Source organism: Bubalus kerabau, chromosome 1, assembly GCF_029407905.1.
Source record: "Bubalus kerabau isolate K-KA32 ecotype Philippines breed swamp buffalo chromosome 1, PCC_UOA_SB_1v2, whole genome shotgun sequence".
Lineage (NCBI taxonomy): Eukaryota > Metazoa > Chordata > Mammalia > Artiodactyla > Bovidae > Bubalus > Bubalus kerabau.
In genome coordinates this window covers 196,650,765-196,669,687 of record NC_073624.1, presented here as the reverse complement: position 1 = coordinate 196,669,687, position 18,923 = coordinate 196,650,765, and the positions used below count along the sequence as shown (strand labels likewise).

Genomic DNA, 18,923 nt, shown 5'->3' with positions numbered 1-18,923 from the left:
ATGTTTTGGCTACAGCAATCAGAGCAGAAAAAGAAAGAAAAGGAATCCAAATTGGAAAAGAAGAAGTAAAACTCTCACTGTTTGCAGATGACATGATCCTCTACCTAGAAAACCCTAAAGACTAGACCAGAAAATTACTAGAGCTAATCAATGACTATAGTAAAGTTGCAGGATATAAAATCAACACACAGAAATCCCTTGCATTCCTATACACTAATAATGAGAAAATAGAAAGAGAAATTAAGGAAACAATTCCATTCACCATTGCAACGGAAAGAATAAAATACTTAGGAATATATCTACCTAAAGAAACTAAAGACCTATATATACAAAACTATAAAACACTGATGAAAGAAATCAAAAAGACACTAATAGATGGAAAAATATACCATGTTCGTGGATCGGAAGAATCAATATAGTGAAAATGAGTATACCACCCAAAGCAATCTAGAGATTCAATGCAATCCCTATCAAGCTACCAACAGTATTCTTCACAGAGCTAGAACAAATAATTTCACAATTTGTATGTAAATACAAAAAACCTTGAATAGCCAAAGCAATATGAGAAAGAAGAATGGAACTGGAGGAATCAACCTGCTTGACTTCAGGCTCTACTACAAAGCCACAGTCATCGAAACAGTATGGTACTGGCACAAAGACAGAAATATAGATCAATGGAACAAAATAGAAAGCTCAGAGATAAACCCACGCACCTATGGACACCTTATCTTTGACAAAGGAGGCAAGAATATACAACGGAGAAAAGACAATCTCTTTAACAAGTGGTGCTGAGAAAACTGGTCAACCACTTGTAAAAGAATAAAACTAGAACACTTTCTAACACCATACACAAAAATTAACTCAAAATGGATTAAAGACCTAAACATAAGACCAGAAACTATAAAACTCTTAGAGGACAACATAGGCAAAACACTCTTCAACATATATCACAGCAGGATCCTCTATGACCCACCTCCCAGAATATTGGAAATAAAAGCAAAAATAAACAAATGGGACCTAATTAAAATTAAAAGCTTCTGCACAACAAAGGAAACTATAAGCAAGGTGAAAACACAGCCTTCAGAATGGGAGAAAATAATAGCAAATGAAGCAACTGACAAACAACTAATCTCAAAAATATACAAGCAACTCCTGCAGCTCAATTCCAGAAAAATAAATGACCCAATCAAAAAATGGGCCAAAGAACTAAATAGACATTTCTCCAGAAAAGACATACAGATGGCTAACAAACACATGAAAAGATGCTCAACATCACTCATTATCAGAGAAATGCAAATCAAAACCACAATGAGGTACCATTTCACGCCAGTCAGAATGGCTGCAATCCAAAAGTCTACAAGCAATAAATGCTGGAGAGGGTGTAGAGAAAAGCAAACCCTCTTACACTGTTGGTGGCAATTCAAACTAATACAGCCACTATGGAGAACAGTGTGGACATTCCTTAAAAAACTGGAAATAGAACTGTCATATGACCCAGCAATCCCACTGCTGGGCATACACATGGAGGAAACCAGAATTGAAAGAGACACGTGTACCCCAAAGTTCATTGCAGCACTGTTTATGATAGCCAGGACATGGAAGCAACCTAGATGTCCCTCAGCAGATGAATGGATAAGAAAGCTGTGGTACATATACACAATGGAATATTACTCAGCCATTAAAAAGAATACATTTGAATCAGCTCTAATGAGGTGGATGAAACTGGAGCCTATTATACAGAGTAAAGTAAGCCAGAAAGACAAACACCAATACAGTATACTAACGCATATATATGGAATTTACAAAGATGGTAACAACAACTCTGTATGCAAGACAGCAAAAGAGACACTGATGTATAGAACAGTCTTATGGACTCTGTGAGAGAGGGAGAGGGTGGGAAGATTTGGGAGAATGGCATTGAAACATGTATAACATCATATAAGAAATGAATCGCCAGTCCAGGTTCGATGCAGGATACAGGAAGCTTGGGGCTGGTGCACTGGGATGACCCCAGAGGGATGGTATGGGGAGAGAGGTGGGAGGGGGGTTCAGGATGGGGAACACGTGTACACCCGTGATGGATGCATGTTGATGCATGGCAAAATCAATACAATATTGTAAAGTAAAATAATAATAATAATAAAATAAATTGAAAATAAAAAAATAAAATACGAAAAAAAAAATAGAAAAGGCAAAGGAACCAGAGATCAAATTGCCAACATTTGCTAGATCATCAAAAAAGCAAGAGAGTTCCAGAAAAACATCTATTTCTGCTTTATTGACTATGCCAAAGCCTTTGACTGTGTGGATCACAATAAACTGTGGAAAATTCTGAAAAAGGTGGGAATACTAGACCACCTGACCTGCCTCCTGAGAAACCTATATGCAGGTCAGAAAGCAACAGTTAGAACTGGACATAGAACAGACTGGTTCCAAATAGGAAAAGGAGTACATCAAGGCTGTATATTGTCACCCTGCTTATTTAACTATATGCAGAGTACATGAGAAACACTGGGCTGGAAGAAGCACAAGCTGGAATCAAGATTGCTGGGAGAAATATCAATAACCTCAGATATGCAGATGATACCACCCTTATCTCAGAAAGTGAAGAGGAGCTAAAAAGCCTCTTGATAAAAGTGAAAGTGGAGAATGAAAAAGTTGGCTTAAAGCTCAACATTCAGAAAACGAAGATCATGGCATCTGGTCCCGTCACTTCATGGGAAATAGGTGGGGAAACAGTAGAAACAGTGTCAGACTTTATTTTTTGGGGCTCCAAAATCACTGCAGATGGTGATTGCAGCCATGAAATTAAAAGATGCTTACTCCTTGGAAGAAAAGTCATGACCAACCTAGATAGCATATTGAAAAGTAGAGATATTACTTTGCCAACAAAGGTCCGTCTAGTCAAGGCTATGGTTTTTCCAGTGGTCATGTATGGATGTGATAGTTGGACTGTGAAGAAAGCTAAATGCCGAAGAATTGATGCTTTTGAACTGTGGTGTTGGAGAAGATTCTTGAGAGTCCCTTGGACTGCAAGGAGATCCAACCAGGCCATTTTGAAGGAGATCAGCCCTGGGTGTTCTTTGGAAGGAATGATACTAAATCTGAAACTCCAGTACTTTGGCCACCTCATGCAAAGAGTTGACTCATTGGAAAAGACTCTGATGCTGGGAGGGATTGGGGGCAGGAGGAGAAGGGGACGACAGAGGATGAGATGGCTGGATGGCATCACTGACTCGATGGACGTGAGTCTGAGTGAACTCCAGGAGTTGGTGATGGACAGGGAGGCCTGGCGTGCTGCGATTCATGGGGTTGCAAAGAGTCAGACACGACTGAGCAACTGAACTGAACTGAACTGATCCCTTAGATGAGGTTTAATTGAGCAAAAAGAGTTTCCGAACAAACAGTTGCAGGGTCTAGTTTGTTGTCTGAGGAAATATAAATTTCAAATAGCTTGGCCACTTACAAAAAATTACATGTGATTAAACCAAATATATTTCTTTTTCACACAAAGAAGTCTGATGTTTCTGATTTCAGACTTCCATGAGGGCTCTGTGACATCATCATGCATCAAGAGGCCTTTCCGTTTACTGCCATGCCTCTAATGGCATGTCACCCTTATTTATATAATCCGAAATGGCTGCCTGAACTCCAGCTGCTCCATCTACACTTCAGGCAGCAGGATAGGAGAAATATGTACATCTTCTCTTTAAGGAAACATCTTAGCAGTCCCACAGATGCCTCTCATTGTTTCTCATTGTATAGAGTTATCACATGATCATATCTAAGTGCAAGTTGGGCTAGGAAATGTACTTTTAAAATGGTGTGTCAATTTACCTAACTAAACATTGGGATTCTAGTGGGGGAGAATGTATATTGAAAGGCAACAAACTCATTCTACCATAACATCAACTTTTCTTCTTCTTAGAAAAAAATTCCCAATAAAATGCAAAAGGAAAAACATGTCAAGACTGTGAAATTTAACACTGCTTCTCAGACCATGCATTGGAACATAAAGTTTGCCATGTGAATGTATTCATATGAACATAGTTGTAAGGCAAGTCTCAACTAATGTATTTCTTCCTAGTCATGACTTGCTGTGAATGTAGCAGGAATGTAAACTGCAAGCTCCTTACGGGCAGGCACTACAACTTAACATTAATTCTCAATGCTTGTCCATTATAAATACAATGAATAAATATTGATAATTGAATAAATGACTTAAATGATTAGGATGACTTGAGATCCAAATAATGGAAAGTAAAAAAAAAATCAAAACTACTAACACCCAAACTTTAAACTGAGTGAGATTTAACATGACAGTTAGTAACTGAGGATGTTACGTGAGTCATCCAAATTCTCTAGTGCTCAATGTCCTTCTTTCTGAAATAAAGTCAATAAACCAGTCTATGGTAACACTGAGTTTTAACCTGATGGTACTCAATTGGTCCAAACTTAGTGAAATGTTCCATCATCTCCCTAGCTGTCCTAGTCAAGAATCTAATTGCCAAGATTGACTGATTTTTCTTTGTTTGGCTCTCCCTTCCATATGTAAGTAATTATCAAATCCTCTTAAGTTTTACATTCTGTCTCCCACTCTGTCCAAATAGTTCCATCCATATTCCTACTATGCCGGTCTTGCTGCTGCTAAGTCGCTTCAGTCATGTCCAACTCTGTGAGACCTCAGAGATGGCAGCCCACCAGGCTCCCCCATCCCTGGGATTCTCCAGGCAAGAACACTGGAGTGGGTTGCCATTTCCTTCTCCAGTGCATGAAAGTGAAAAGTGAAAGTGAAGTCGCTCAGGTTGTGTACTTGAAAGTTACACAGTTGTGTCCAGCTCCTAGCGACCCCATGGACTGCAGTCTACCAGGCTCCTCCGTCCATGGGATTTTCCAGGCAAGAGTACTGGAGTGGGGTGCCATTGCCTTCTCTGATGCCGGTCTTAGACACCATCATATCATCATATCTTACATGGATTACAGCAAAAACTTGGTATAACTGCTCTCATTTCCTGCTCTCATTTACTTCTCCAAAGCACATTTGAGTAATCTTTCTGAAATGCAACCCTAGTAAAGACAATCTTCTAATTAAAACTGCTCAGTGATTTTATATTTTCCTTAGAATTGAGTAAATACTTTAGGACAGCCATGAATCCCTTCATTATGTGACCATGAAGAGCTTAGGCTTTTGCTCCCACTCTTCCCTGCCTCACACCATTTATCCAGCCATAGTTAACTCCTTTCACCATTTGAATGTGTAATACTTTCTCTTATAGACTCTGCACATGCCATTTTGTTTATTTGAAATACTGTCTCCTCTCTTTCTACCTCTCTTGATTTTTCTACCTAGCTATTTTTCTTCATTCACTTATCCACTAACCATTCCCTCTAAGGGACTTCCCTTATAGCTCAGTTAGTAAAGAATCCGCCCGCAATGCAGGAGACCCCAGTTTGATTCCTGGGTCAGGAAGATCTGCTGGAGAAGAGATAGGCTACCCACTCCAGTATTCTTGGGCTTCCCGTGTGACTCAGCTGGTAAAGAATGCACCTGCAATGCAGGAGACCTGGGTTTGATCCCTGAGGTGGGAAGATCCCTGGAGAAAGGAAAAACCCACTCCAGTATTCTGGCCTGGAGAATTCCATGGACTGTGTAGTCCATAGGGTCACAAAGAGTCAGACACCAATGAATGACTTTCACTTCACTTCATTTCCTCTAAGAAAATTTTCCTAACCCTTACACTCCACTTCCAGACTCAAGGAGGTAACCCTGCTATGTATTCCTATAGTACCCTGTGCTTCCTTATTGTCATATTTATTAGTCTATTTTTAACTAGTCCCTATTGACTGTTAATTCCATAAATGCAATAACAATATCTGTTCTCTACATTTATTATAATATCTGCTTAGTGATAAATAGTAACAGTTACTACATATGAATGGTATAAATTCCAATTAATCCAAATCAACTCATATAATATATACACTAAAATATATGGCAAGAGCAAAATAATTGTAAATATATATAATTATATTAATAAGTCTACATTAAGCTTTACTCATTATGGTTCATTTATATTTGGCTATGGTATGAACTCTTTAGATTTCTGTGTTTTAAGCTTCAGAGTCCATCTCTGTTTCTACTTCTTAAACCATCGATCTATGGTATATTCTGGCTTCTGAGAGCCTGTAGAATAGAACCAAAATGTTGATTTTTAGTCTTATATTTATAAAATAGGGGCTGTTCTTGGGAAAACTCTATTGATGTAGCTCACAGTTGTTGCTGAACCTTCTAACCATTTGTCTCCAGGGAGTAAACTGACTTTCTCGATAGGTGGAGTTCTAAGAATTGTGTGACTTACTTCTGCAATGCTCTTTAGTTTTTCTCATTTGCTCTTCCTTTCATGGGAAATAAAGGAGAAGATATGCCAGAGGGTGATCAATGAAGTTTTTATCAAGTCTAACAATAATATCTATCCAATAAAAAATGATTCTTGTGGCAACTGTACTTAATATCATTTCACTCCACCTTAGTTTCCTCTTCAAACACTCTATTATTTACATAGGAATAACCTACCTGGGATGAGCCTTATAGCAGTTTTTATTTGTAACTTTGTCTTCTATAACACACGTCTCAAGAAATTATTTCTCCTTTAGTATTTTAAAGTTATTTTAAACAAACTTCAGTATTAGCTTTGAAATATAATCATATCCTATTTTTCATACAAGAATAAAACAACTTTATTAGACAAGGTTACTTTTCCATGAAAAGAGTTCTAGAAAATTGAAGATAATAATTCTGAGAAATAGAGTACAGGTTTTTAAAATTTATAACTTTGACTGAAAACATAACAGAAAATTCAAATTTATAGTCATATAGAGATAGCAAGGTGGAATCATTTACACACATGAAAAATATTAAAACACTGTCATACCCAAACAGACATTCATTTTTAATCTGAATAGTGTCTGAAAAGGATGGAAGCCAGAAAGAGGAACTTCTATAATTCTTTCAGTACTTTTATCTCTCTTCTTCTATTATAAAAAGTATATGTATCTTGGGAATTTCTTTTTGCTCTTAGTTTTCCTTTAATTTTGTTCTCTTTCTTATTTTCAAGAGCTTAAATATAATGTAATATGATTACTTTGAATTAAGATGTTAAAATATAAATATCCTAAATAAATAGTTACATCCATGGATGATAGCTTAATCATATCAATAAAGGTATATAATGATATACCCTGTCTCACACACACACACACACACACAGGCATAAACACATAAATACACATTTAGGCACACATACACTACATTCCCATAGTAGAATAAAGGGCTTTATATAAACAGAAAATACTATCTTCATATAAGACCATATATACACATAATAGATTCTATTAGAAAACTATTACGTTCTAATGTGTTTAAAAGTGGTTACCTTAACAAGTGGTGCTGGGAAATCTGGTCAACCACTTGTAAAAGAATGAAACTAGAACACTTTCTAACACCATACACAAAAACAATCTCAAAATGGATTAAAGATCTCAACGTAAGACCAGAAACTATAAAACTCCTAGAGGAGAACATAGGCAAAACACTCTCTGACATACATCACAGCAGGATCCTCTATGACCCACCTCCCAGAATATTGGAAATAAAGGCAAAAATAAACAAATGGGACCTAATTAACCTTAAAAGCTTCTGCACATCAAAGGAAACTATTAGCAAGGTGAAAAGACAGCCTTCAGAATGGGAGAAGATAATAGCAAATGAAGCAACTGACAAACAACTAATCTCGAGAATATACAAGCAACTCCTACAGCTCAACTCCAGAAAAATAAATGACCCAATCAAAAAATGGGCCAAAGAACTAAATAGACATTTCTCCAAAGAAGACATACAGATGGCTAACAAACACATGAAAAGATGCTCAACATCACTCATTATCAGAGAAATGCAAATCAAAACCACTATGAGGTACCATTTCACACCAGTCAGAATGGCTGCGATCCAAAAGTCTACAAGTAATAAGTGCTGGAGAGGGTGTGGAGAAAAGGGAACCCTCTTACACTGTTGGTGGGAATGCAAACTAGTACAGCCACTATGGAGAACAGTGTGGAGATTCCTTAAAAAACTGGAAATAGAACTGCCTTATGATCCAGCAATCCCACTGCTGGGCATACACACTGAGGAAACCAGAAGGGAAAGAGACACGTGTACCCCAATGTTCATCGCAGCACTGTTTATAATAGCCAGGACATGGAAGCAACTTAGATGTCCATCAGCAGATGAATGGATAAGAAAGCTGTGGTACATATACACAATGGAGTATTACTCAGCCACTAAAAAGAATACATTTGAATCAGTTCTAATGAGGTGGATGAAACTGGAGCCTATTATACAGAGTGAAGTAAGCCAGAAAGAAAAACACCAATACAGTATACTAATGCATATATATGGAATTTAGAAAGATGGTAACAATAACCCTGTGTACGAGACAGCAAAAGAGACACTGATGTATAGAACAGTCTTATGGACTCTGTGAGAGAGGGAGAGGGTGGGAAGATTTGGGAGAATGGCATTGAAACATGTGTAATATCATATATGAAACGAGTCACCAGTCCAGGTTTGATGCACGATACTGGATGCTTGGGGCTGGTGCACTGGGACGACCCAGAGGGATGGAATGGGGAGGCAGGAGGGAGGAGGGTTCAGGATGGGGAACATATGTATACCTGTGGCAGATTAATTTTGATATTTGGCAAAACTAATACAATTATGTAAAGTTTAAAAATAAAATAAAATTTAAAAAAAAAAAAAAATAAAAGTGGTTACCAGAAATGGTTACTGAGGAAAAGAATAAACAGCTGATAGAGAACTCATAGCCAGAACAATCACTGGATTTTTCTCCCTTAACCTGTCCTACTTGAGCTGTGCTGTGAACTACAACGTTAATTACCAAAAGGCTAACTATGACTTAGGAAACCTTTAAAGGTTGAGCGTTTCACCAAGGAGTTATTGATATAGAATATACAAGAAGAGTAAAACCAAGAAGAAAACAATGTCACATATAACCAATATACTTTTCCACCAAAAGCAACAGAGGGTAGATCCTGCCCTCAAAAGAATAGGACACAAACTTTAGGACTCAAACACACAAACTTTCCCACATGATCCCAAAAAATGAATCATCAAAATTTTAGAGAAAATATTTTTTAAAACACATGAAATGAAGGCACTAACTAAGGAAGGAATTCCCAGGTGAAGACACAAGTAAGAGAGAATATGAAATCTATATATGAGATTCAAGAAAGCAAAAGTGTTAGTCACTCAGTTGTGTCCAACTCTTTGCAACCCCATGGACTGTAGCCTATCAGGCTCCTCTGTCCATGGAATTCTCCAGGCAGCAATACTGGAGAAGGGTTGCCATTCCCTTCTCCAGGGGATCTTCCTGACCCAGGGATTGAACCTAGGTCCACTGCATTGCAGACAGATTCTTTACCATCTGAGCCACTAGGGAAGCTGTGAGATTCAAGAAGGCCCATCATAAATTTGGAATATTAAAATTTTTAATGGCAGTATTTTTAAAAAATAATAATTAATAGTGTACTAAAAATAGCTGAGGGGGAAAAATATACCTGGAATTACTACTAAGAGGAATAGAATACCTCAGAACACAGAGAAAAGGCAAAGGAATAAACAGTTAAGAGGGGGAAAATGTCAATAGATTTGGAGAGTAGACCCATCTAACCCTAATAAGTTGTGAATTCAGAATCTTCTTAATAGAGATTCTAGAAAAGGAAACAAATTAAAGTGAAAGAAATAATAAAATAGTAAAGAAGTTCATGATTAAACAAATAAATTGACAAACTGATCTTAAAATTCATTTGGAAATACAGGGGACTCAGAATAATTTTGAAAAAGAAAATTTGTAAGTTCACACTTCCTGATTTCAAAATGTAACTGCAAAACTACAGTAATCAAGACAGTGTGGTAGTGGCATATAAACAGACATATAGATCATAAATCAATTGAAAACAATTAAATTGCAGAAATAAACTTTAATATGTATGATCATTGATTTTCAAGTAGGATGCCAAAACAATTCGAAGGCAGAAAGAATAGTCTTTTAAGTAAGACTAGATACCTACATGCAAAAGAATGAATACCTACTCCTCACACAACATATAAAAATTAATTCAGTGTGGATCACAAACCTAAAAGTAAGAGTTAAAGCTACATATTAGCTCAAGATTTGGCAAATCTAATACAGTTATGTAAAGTTTAAAAATAAAATAAAATTAAAAAAAAAAAAAAAAAAAAAAAAAAAATAAAAGATACTTACATCCAACAAAAAAAAAAAAAAAAAAAAAAAAAAGAAAACAACAGTAAAAATCCAACAAACAAAACCAAACCAAACAAACAACCACAAATATTCAAAGGGTTTGAACAGATAGACCTTTCTACAAATAAGATAAACAAATGGCCAATAGGCACAGGAAAATCAAAACTAAAATGAGATATCACTTTACACATACCAAAATGGCCAAAATAATTTTTATAAACTAACACGTATTGTTTAGAATGTGGAGACCAGAAACCTCATAAGCTACTGATAAGATTGTAAAATGATAAAGCCACTGTGGAAAACATTTTGATGTGCCCTCAAAAAATTAAATATTCAATTACCTCATGACTCAGTAATGCCCACTGCTATATATATACACCAAAAGAACTGAAAACAGATGATTAAACAAAATCTTTTACATAAATGTTCACAGCAGCACTAGTCACAATAGCCCGAAGTAGAAACAAACCAAATGTGTATAATGAATGAACTGATAAACAAAGTGTGGTAATATCTAGGCATAAGGGTTCAATATATGGACTGATACAGGAAAAAGACCTGACCACAAACTGGTAGTAGCACATACAAGCTTTATTGGGTGATACTTTGACAGGTTTGCATGTGGGGGAAGTACCTCACAGCAGAAGTTTGCCAAGAGGCTATAGTATAAGGATAGCTATTGGTAAGAGGACGAAAGCACAGGAACTCCAAAGGAGAGCGAGAGTACAGAGATGCCCTACATAAGTAGGTGATGTCACTCAGAAGCACATTAAGAAGTCTCTAGGTCAAGGAACTATGAAGTGGGCAGCAGCTTGGGGCCTTACAACTATAACGTGCTATCTTAGCAATCAGTAACTGTTTTCAGTGAGGTCTTACGTAGTATGCAAAACAAGCAGGCTCTACATGGGTGAAAACCTGCTTCTTTGGGCTATTTTTTAAATGATTAGATGTGCAAAATTTTGAGTTTGGTTCTGGCAGGCTTCTGAGCTATCAGATCTCAGCTTACAATAAAGAAATAAGCAATCTAGAGTCCATTTCTTAGAGGATATGTTTGGATTATTTATATAACACCATACAATGGAATATTATTCACTCATAAAGGAATGAAGCAATGATGCATGCTACAACATAGCTGAACCTTGCAAACTATTCTATGAGAAAGAAATTAGACACAAATGCTTCATACTATATTATTCCAATAATATAAATTATCCAGATTGACAAACCATAGAGATAGAAAGCAGACTTGTGGTTAGTGGAGGGAGAAGGAAATAGGGAGTTATTGTTTAATGTGTATGAGGTTCTCATTTGTGATGATAAAAAAAAGTTCTTTAACAAGACAGTAGTGATAGAATGGGGCTGGGCTTAGGCTGCTGGCACTGAGCCTGAGTTTCTGCTGAGTCAGAGATCTCCACTGTGCTCTTGTGCACTGGCTTTTGGAACTCCAGTAAAGGCCCTTTCATTTCAGGTGAAATTCCTCTTGGTAAATTGGACCTAGGCTGGTCTTTGGAGAGAGATCAAGCCCTGAGCCTTTGGAGGGGGAGCACTGACTTCAAGACCCTAGACTACCAGAAAACTAACCCTGGGGAGTATCAAATAGTGAGAACTCACATAAAGGAAATCACTTGAATGCAAGACCTGGCATCATCCAACCACCAGTAGCATCCTGTGCAGGATGCCTCATCTAAACAAACAAACAAAACAAAAATACAAACTAAGTCATCAGCAAATAGAATTATCACCTCACTCAGCCCTGCCTATCAGAGGAAAAACAAACAAACAAACAAAACCTCAGCACAAATCTCACCCTGTATGAAGCTTACACAAACCACTGGACCAACCTTAAGGAGGGCAGAAACCAAAACAAAGAAAGAATTCAACTTTGAAACTTGGGAAAAGGAGACCTCAAACACAACAAGTTAAAAAAAAAAAATGAAAAGGCAGAAAAATACTACACAGATGAAGGAACAAACTAGAAACACAGAAGTCCAAATAAATGAAGAGGAAACAGGCAAACTACCTGAAAATGAATTCAGAATAATGATTTTAAAGATGATCAAAAACCTTGAAAACAAAATGGAGAAAATGCAAGAATCAATTAACAAAGACCTAGAGAATTAAAGAATAAACATACAGAGACAAACAGCACAATTACTGAAATTAAAAATACTCTACAAGTAATCAATAGCAGAATATCTGAAGCAAAAGAATGAATCAGTGAGCAGTAAGATAAAATGGTGGAAATAACTTCTGAAGAGCAGAATAAAGTAAAAAGAATGAAAAGAACTAAAGATAGTCTCAGAGACCTCTGGGACAATATCAAACACACCAACATTCAAATTATAGGGGTCCAAGAAGAAGGAGAGAAAAGAAAAGGGTATGGGAAAATTTTTGAAGAGATTATAGTTGAAAATTTTCCCAGTATGGAAAAGGAAATAGTCAATCAAGTCCAAGAGGCACAAAGAGTCCCATACAGGATAAACCCAAGGAGAAACACACCAAGACATACTAATCAAACAAAGACTAAACACAAAGAAAGAATACTAAAAGCAGCAAGAGAGAAGCAACAAGTAACATACAAGGGAAACCCCATACACTTAACAGCTGATCTTTCAGCAGAAACTCTGCAGGCCAGAAAGGAATGGCAGGATATATTTAAAGTATTGAAAGAGAAAAATCTACAACCAAGATGACAGTACCAGGCAAGGATCTCATTCAAAATTGATGGAAAAATAAAAAGCTTTTCAGACAAGCAAAAGTTAAGAGAATTCAGTACCACCAAACCAATTTTACAACAAATGTTAAAGGGACTTAAATAGTCCCTTTAAGAAAAGAAAAGAAAAAAGATCTACAAGATCAACCCCAAACAATTAAGAAAATGGCAATAGGAACATATATATCAATAATTACTTCAAATGTAAATGGATTAAATGTGCCAACCAAAAGACACAGACTAGCTGAATGGATACAAAAACAAGACCCATATATATGCTGTCTACAAGAGACCCACTTCAGACCTAAAGCCACATATAGACTGAAAGTGAGAGGATGGAAAAATATATTCCGTGCAAATGGGAAGCAAAAGAAATCTGAACAAGCAATCCTCATATCAGACAAAATAGACCTTAAAATAAAGAAGATTATAAGAAATAAGGAAGGATACTACATAATGATCAAGGGATCGATCCAAAAGGCAGACTTAACAATTGAAAATATCCATGCACCCAACATAAGAGCACCTCAATACATAAATCAAACTATAACAGACATAAAAGGAGAAATTGACAGTAACACAATAAAAGTAGGAGATTTCAACACCCCACTCACATTAATGGATAGATCATCAAAACAGAAAATTAAAAAGGAAACAGAAGTCTTAAATGATACATTAGATGAAATGGATCTCATTGATATCTTCAGGACATTCCATCCAAATGCAGAATACATCTTCTTCTCAAGTGCACATGGAACATTCTCCAGGATAGACCACAACTTGGGTCACAAATCGAACCTCAGTAAATTTAAGAAAATTGAAATCATATCAAGCATATTCTCTGACCACAATGCTATGAGACTAGATATCAACTGCAAGAAAAACACAGTAAGAAACACAAACACATGGAGATTAAACAACACCTTTCCAAATAACCAACAGGTTACTGAAGAAATCAAAAGAGAAATCAAAAAATTTCTAGAAACAAATGACAATGAAAACACAACTCAAAACCTATGGGATTCAGCAAAAGCAGTTCTAAGAGGGACGTTTATAGCAATACAATCCTACCTACCTACAAGAAACAAGAAAAACATCAAGTAGACAACCTAACTTTACACCTAAAACAACTGGAAAAAGAAAAACAAAACAAACAAACAACAACAACAAAAAAAAACAAAGTTAGTAAAAGGAAAGAAATCACAAAGATCTGAGCAGAAATAAATGAAAAAGAAATGAAAGAAATAATAGAAAAGATTAATAAAACTAAAAGCTGGTTCATTGAGAAGATAAACAAATTTGACAAGCATTTAGCCATACTCATCAAGATAAAAAGAAAGAAGAATCAAATCAACAAAATTAGAAATGAAAAAGGAGAGGTTACAACAGACAATGCAGAAACACAAAGGATTACAAGAGACTATTATGAACAACTATATGGCAATAAAATGGATAACCTGGAAGAAATGGACAGATTCTTAGAAAAGTTCAGTCTTCCAAGACTGAAGCAGGAAGAAATAGAAATTATGAACAACCCAATTACAAGCACAGAAATTGAAGCTGTGATCAAAAATCTCCCAAAAAACAAAAGCCCAGGACTGGATGGCTTAACAGGAGAATTCTATCAAACATTTAGAGAAGAGCTAATGCCTAGCCTTCTAAAACTCTTCCAAAAAATTGAAGAGGAAGGAACACTTCCAAACTCATTCTACAAGGCCACCACTATCCTGATACCAAAACCGGACAAAGACAACACAAAAAAAGAAAACTACGAGCCAATATTACTGGTGAACACAGATGCAAAATTCCTCAACAAAATTTTAGCAAACAGAATTTAGCAACACATCAGAAAGGCTGTACACCATGATTAAGTTGGGTTTATTCCAGGGATGCAAGGATTCTTCATAATATGCAAATCAATCAATGTGATATACTATGTTAACAAATTGAAAGATAAAAGCCATATTATAATCTCAATAGAAGCAGAAAAAGCCTTTGACAAAATTCAGCACCCATTTATGATTAAAACTTCAAGAAATGGGCATAGAGGGAACCTACCTCAACATAGTAAAGGCCATATATAAGCCTACAACAAACATTATTCTCAATGGTGAAAACTGAAAGCATTCCCCCTAAGATCAGGAACAAGACAAGGGTGTCCACTTTCACCACTATTATTCAACATAGTCTGGAAGTCCTAGCTACAGCAATCAGAGAAGAAAAAGAAATAAAAGGAATCCAGATCAGAAAAGAAGTAAAGGTCCCACTGTTTGCGGATGACATAGAAAGCCCTAGATAGTATCAGAAAATTACTAGAGCTAATCAGTGAATTTAGCAAAGTTGTAGGATACAAAATCAATACACAGAAATCACTTGCATTTCTATATACTAATAATGAAAAATCAGAAAGAGAAATTAAGGAATCAATCCTATTCACCATTGCAACAAAAAGAATTAAATATCTAGAAATAAACTTATCTAAGGAGATGAACTGTACACAGAAAATTATAAGACACTAATGAAAGAAATCAAAGATGACATAAATACATGGAGAGATATTCCATGTTACTGAGTAAGAAGACTCAATACTGTGAAAATGACTATACTATCAAATGCAATCTACAAATTCAATGTGACCCCTATCAAATTACCAATGGCATTTTTCACAGAAGTAGAACAAAAAATTTCACAATTCATTTGGAAACACAAAAGACCCTGAATAGCCAAAGCAGTCTTGAGAAAGAAGAATGGAGCTGGAGGAATCAACCTTCCTGACTTCAGATTATACTACAAAGCTATGGTCATCAAGACAGTATGGTACTGAACAAAGACAGAAATATAGATCAACGGAACAAGATAGAAAGCCCAGAAATAAACTCATGCACCTATGGGTACCTTATTTTTGACAAAGGAGGCAAAAATATACAATGCGGTAAAGAGCCTCTTCAATAAATGGTGGTGGGAATACTGGACAGCTACATGTAAAGAATGAAATTAGAGGGAGGAGCCAAGATGGCGGAGGAGTAGGACGGGGAGAACACTTTCTCCCCCACAAATTCATCAAAAGAGCATTTAAACGTCGAGTAAATTCCACAAAACAACTTCTGAATGCCGGCAGAGGACATCAGGCACCCAGAAAAGCAGCCCAACTCTTCGAAAGGAGATAACCGAGTGGCGGGGAGGCGATAAGTCGCAGCATTGGCGCCTGCCAAGCACCTCATCGCCTGAGCTGCTCGACCTGGGAAGAACACAAAACGCAGGCCCAACCGAGTCTGCGCCTCTGAGGACTACCCAAGTGCCTGAACCTGAGCGGCTTGGACCTGGGAGCTCAGTCCAGGGCCGGCCTCTGATTGTTCCCGGCGGAACAACCTAGAGCCCAAGCAGTGTGGGCAGGGAGGTTACACGCGCCGTGAGCGGGGGCAGACCCAGTGTGGCCGAGGCACTTCGAGCGCACGCCAGTGTTATCTGTTTGCAGCATCCCTCCCTCCCTCCCCACAGCGCGGCTGAACAAGTGAGCCTAAATTAAAAAAAAAAAAAAATAGGGTCCTCCACCGTCCCCTTTGTGTCAGGGCGGGAACCAGACACTGAAGAGACCAGCAAACAGAAGAAGCTCTAACAGAGGGAAACGCCTTGGAAGCTACAGGTCATAGATTAAAACCCTGTGGTTACTACGGATTACATAGGAAGGGGCCTATAGATCTTGAGAAATATAAGTCGGACTAAGGAACTGCCAAAAATGAACTGAACCCACAATACTCACAACAAAACCAGAGAAAGACCTAGATATATTTTTACTATTTTTATGATCAATCTTTCTTTCTTTCTTTTTTTTTTAATTAAAAAAAAAATTTTTTTAAGTCCTCTATTGTCCTTTAATTTTCACTTTTATAACTATTACTTTGCAAAAAAAAAAAAAAAAGACCTTTTTTTTTTTTTTTTTCTTCTTCAGCAAACTTCATATATATATTTTATAATTTTTTGACCGTGGTTTTTTTTTTTTTTTTTTTTTTTTCTTCTTCTTCTTTTCTTTAACATTGCATTTTTGAAATTCCAAACTCTACTCTAGATTTTTAATTTTAGCCTTTTGATATATGTTATCAATTTTGTACCTATAGTTTTTTTCATAATTGCTGTGACTTTTTTTTTTCCTCTGTTTCTTTCTCTTCTTCTTTTATATAACATCGTATATCTGCAATTCCAAACTCTACTCAAGATTTTTAATTTATGCTTTTTGGTATTTGATATCAATTTTGTACCTGTATTTTCTTTATAATTTTTGCGACATTGTTTTTGTTGGTTTGTTTGTTTTCTCTCTTTATTTTTCTTCTTCTTCTTTTTTTTTTTTTTTTTTAACGTTGTATTTTTGAAATTCCAAACTCTACTCTGGATTTTTAATTTTTGCTGTTTGGTATTAGTTATCAATTTTGTACCTGTAGTTTCTTTATTACTTTCACGACCTTGTTTGTTTTTCTTTGTTCGTTTTTTCTCTCTTTCTTTTCCTTCTCCTTTTCATTAACATCGCATTTTTGAAATTCCAAACTCTACTCTAATTTCTAATTTTTGTTTTTATGTATTTGTTACCAATTTTGTACCTTTAAGAACCCAATCTTCAGGACCCATTTTTCACTAGTGTACGAGATTACTGGCTTGACTGCTCTCTCTCCCTTTGGACTCTCCATTTTCTCCACCAGGTCACCTGTATCTCCTCCCTAACCCCTCTCTACTCTACCCAACTCTGTGAATTTCTGTGTGTTCCAGACGGTGGAGAACACTTAAGGAACTGATTACTGGCTGGATCTGTCTCCCGCCTTTTCATTTCCCCCTTTTATCCTTCTGGCCACCTCTGTCTCCTGCCTCCTTCTTCTCTTCCCTGTATAACTCCGTGAACATCTCTGAGTGGTCCAGTTGTGGAGTGCACATAAGGAAGTGACTACTGGCTAGCCCACTCTCTCCACTATTGATTCCACCTCATCTCATTTGGGTCACCTCTAACTCCCTCCTCCCTCTTCTCTTCTCCATGTAACGCTGTGAACCTCTCTGAGTGACCCTCACAGTAGAGAAACTTTTCATCTTTAACGTAGATGTTTTATCAGTGGTGCTGTATAGAAGGAGAAGTTTTGAAACTACTGTAAAATTAAGACCGATAACTGGAAGTAGGAGGCTTAAGTCCAATCCCTGACTCCAGGGAACTCCTGACTCCAAGGAACATTAATTGACAGGAGCTCATCAAACGCCTCCATACCGACACTGAAACCAAGCACCACACAAGGGCCAACAAGTTCCAGGGAAAGACATAACAAGCAAATTCTCCAGCAACAAAGGAACACAGCCCTGAGCTTCAAGATACAGGCTGCCCAAAGTCACCCCAAAACCATAGACATCTCATAACTCATTACTGGACATTTCATTACACTCCAGAGAGAAGAAATACAGCTCCATCCACCAGAACATCGACACAAGCTTCCCTAACCAGGAAACCTTGACAAGCCACCTGTACAAACCCACACACAGCGAGGAAACGCCACAATAAAGAGAACTCCACAAACTGCCAGAATACAGAAAGGACACCGCAAACTCAGCAATTTAAACAAGATGAAGAGACAGAGGAATAGCCAGCAGATAAAGGAACAGGATAAATGCCCACCAAACCAAACCAAAGAGGAAGAGATAGGGAATCTACCTGATAAAGAATTCCGAATAATGATAGTGAAATTGATCCAAAATCTTGAAATTAAAATGGAATCACAGATAAATAGCCTGGAGGCAAGGATTGAGAAGATGCAAGAAAGGTTTAACAAGGACTTAGAAGAAATAAAAAAGAGTCAATATATAATGAATAATGCAATAAGTGAAATTAAAAACACTCT

The 18,923-nt window shown here is 36.8% G+C and overlaps 1 long non-coding RNA gene across 8 annotated transcripts in view; it reads right to left on the bottom strand.

Moving 5' to 3' along the window:
• Positions 1-18,923, bottom strand: part of LOC129629089 (uncharacterized) — a 352,035-nt gene that overhangs the window by 181,849 nt on the left and 151,263 nt on the right. The window contains exon 5 of one of the 8 annotated variants that reach the window (XR_008703070.1): positions 9,344-9,517. The exons of the other annotated variants lie outside the window; for them this stretch is intronic. This is a non-coding gene — a long non-coding RNA (uncharacterized LOC129629089). Of the gene's footprint in view, positions 1-9,343; positions 9,518-18,923 lie in introns of those variants that run through there. 8 annotated transcript variants of the gene reach the window in all.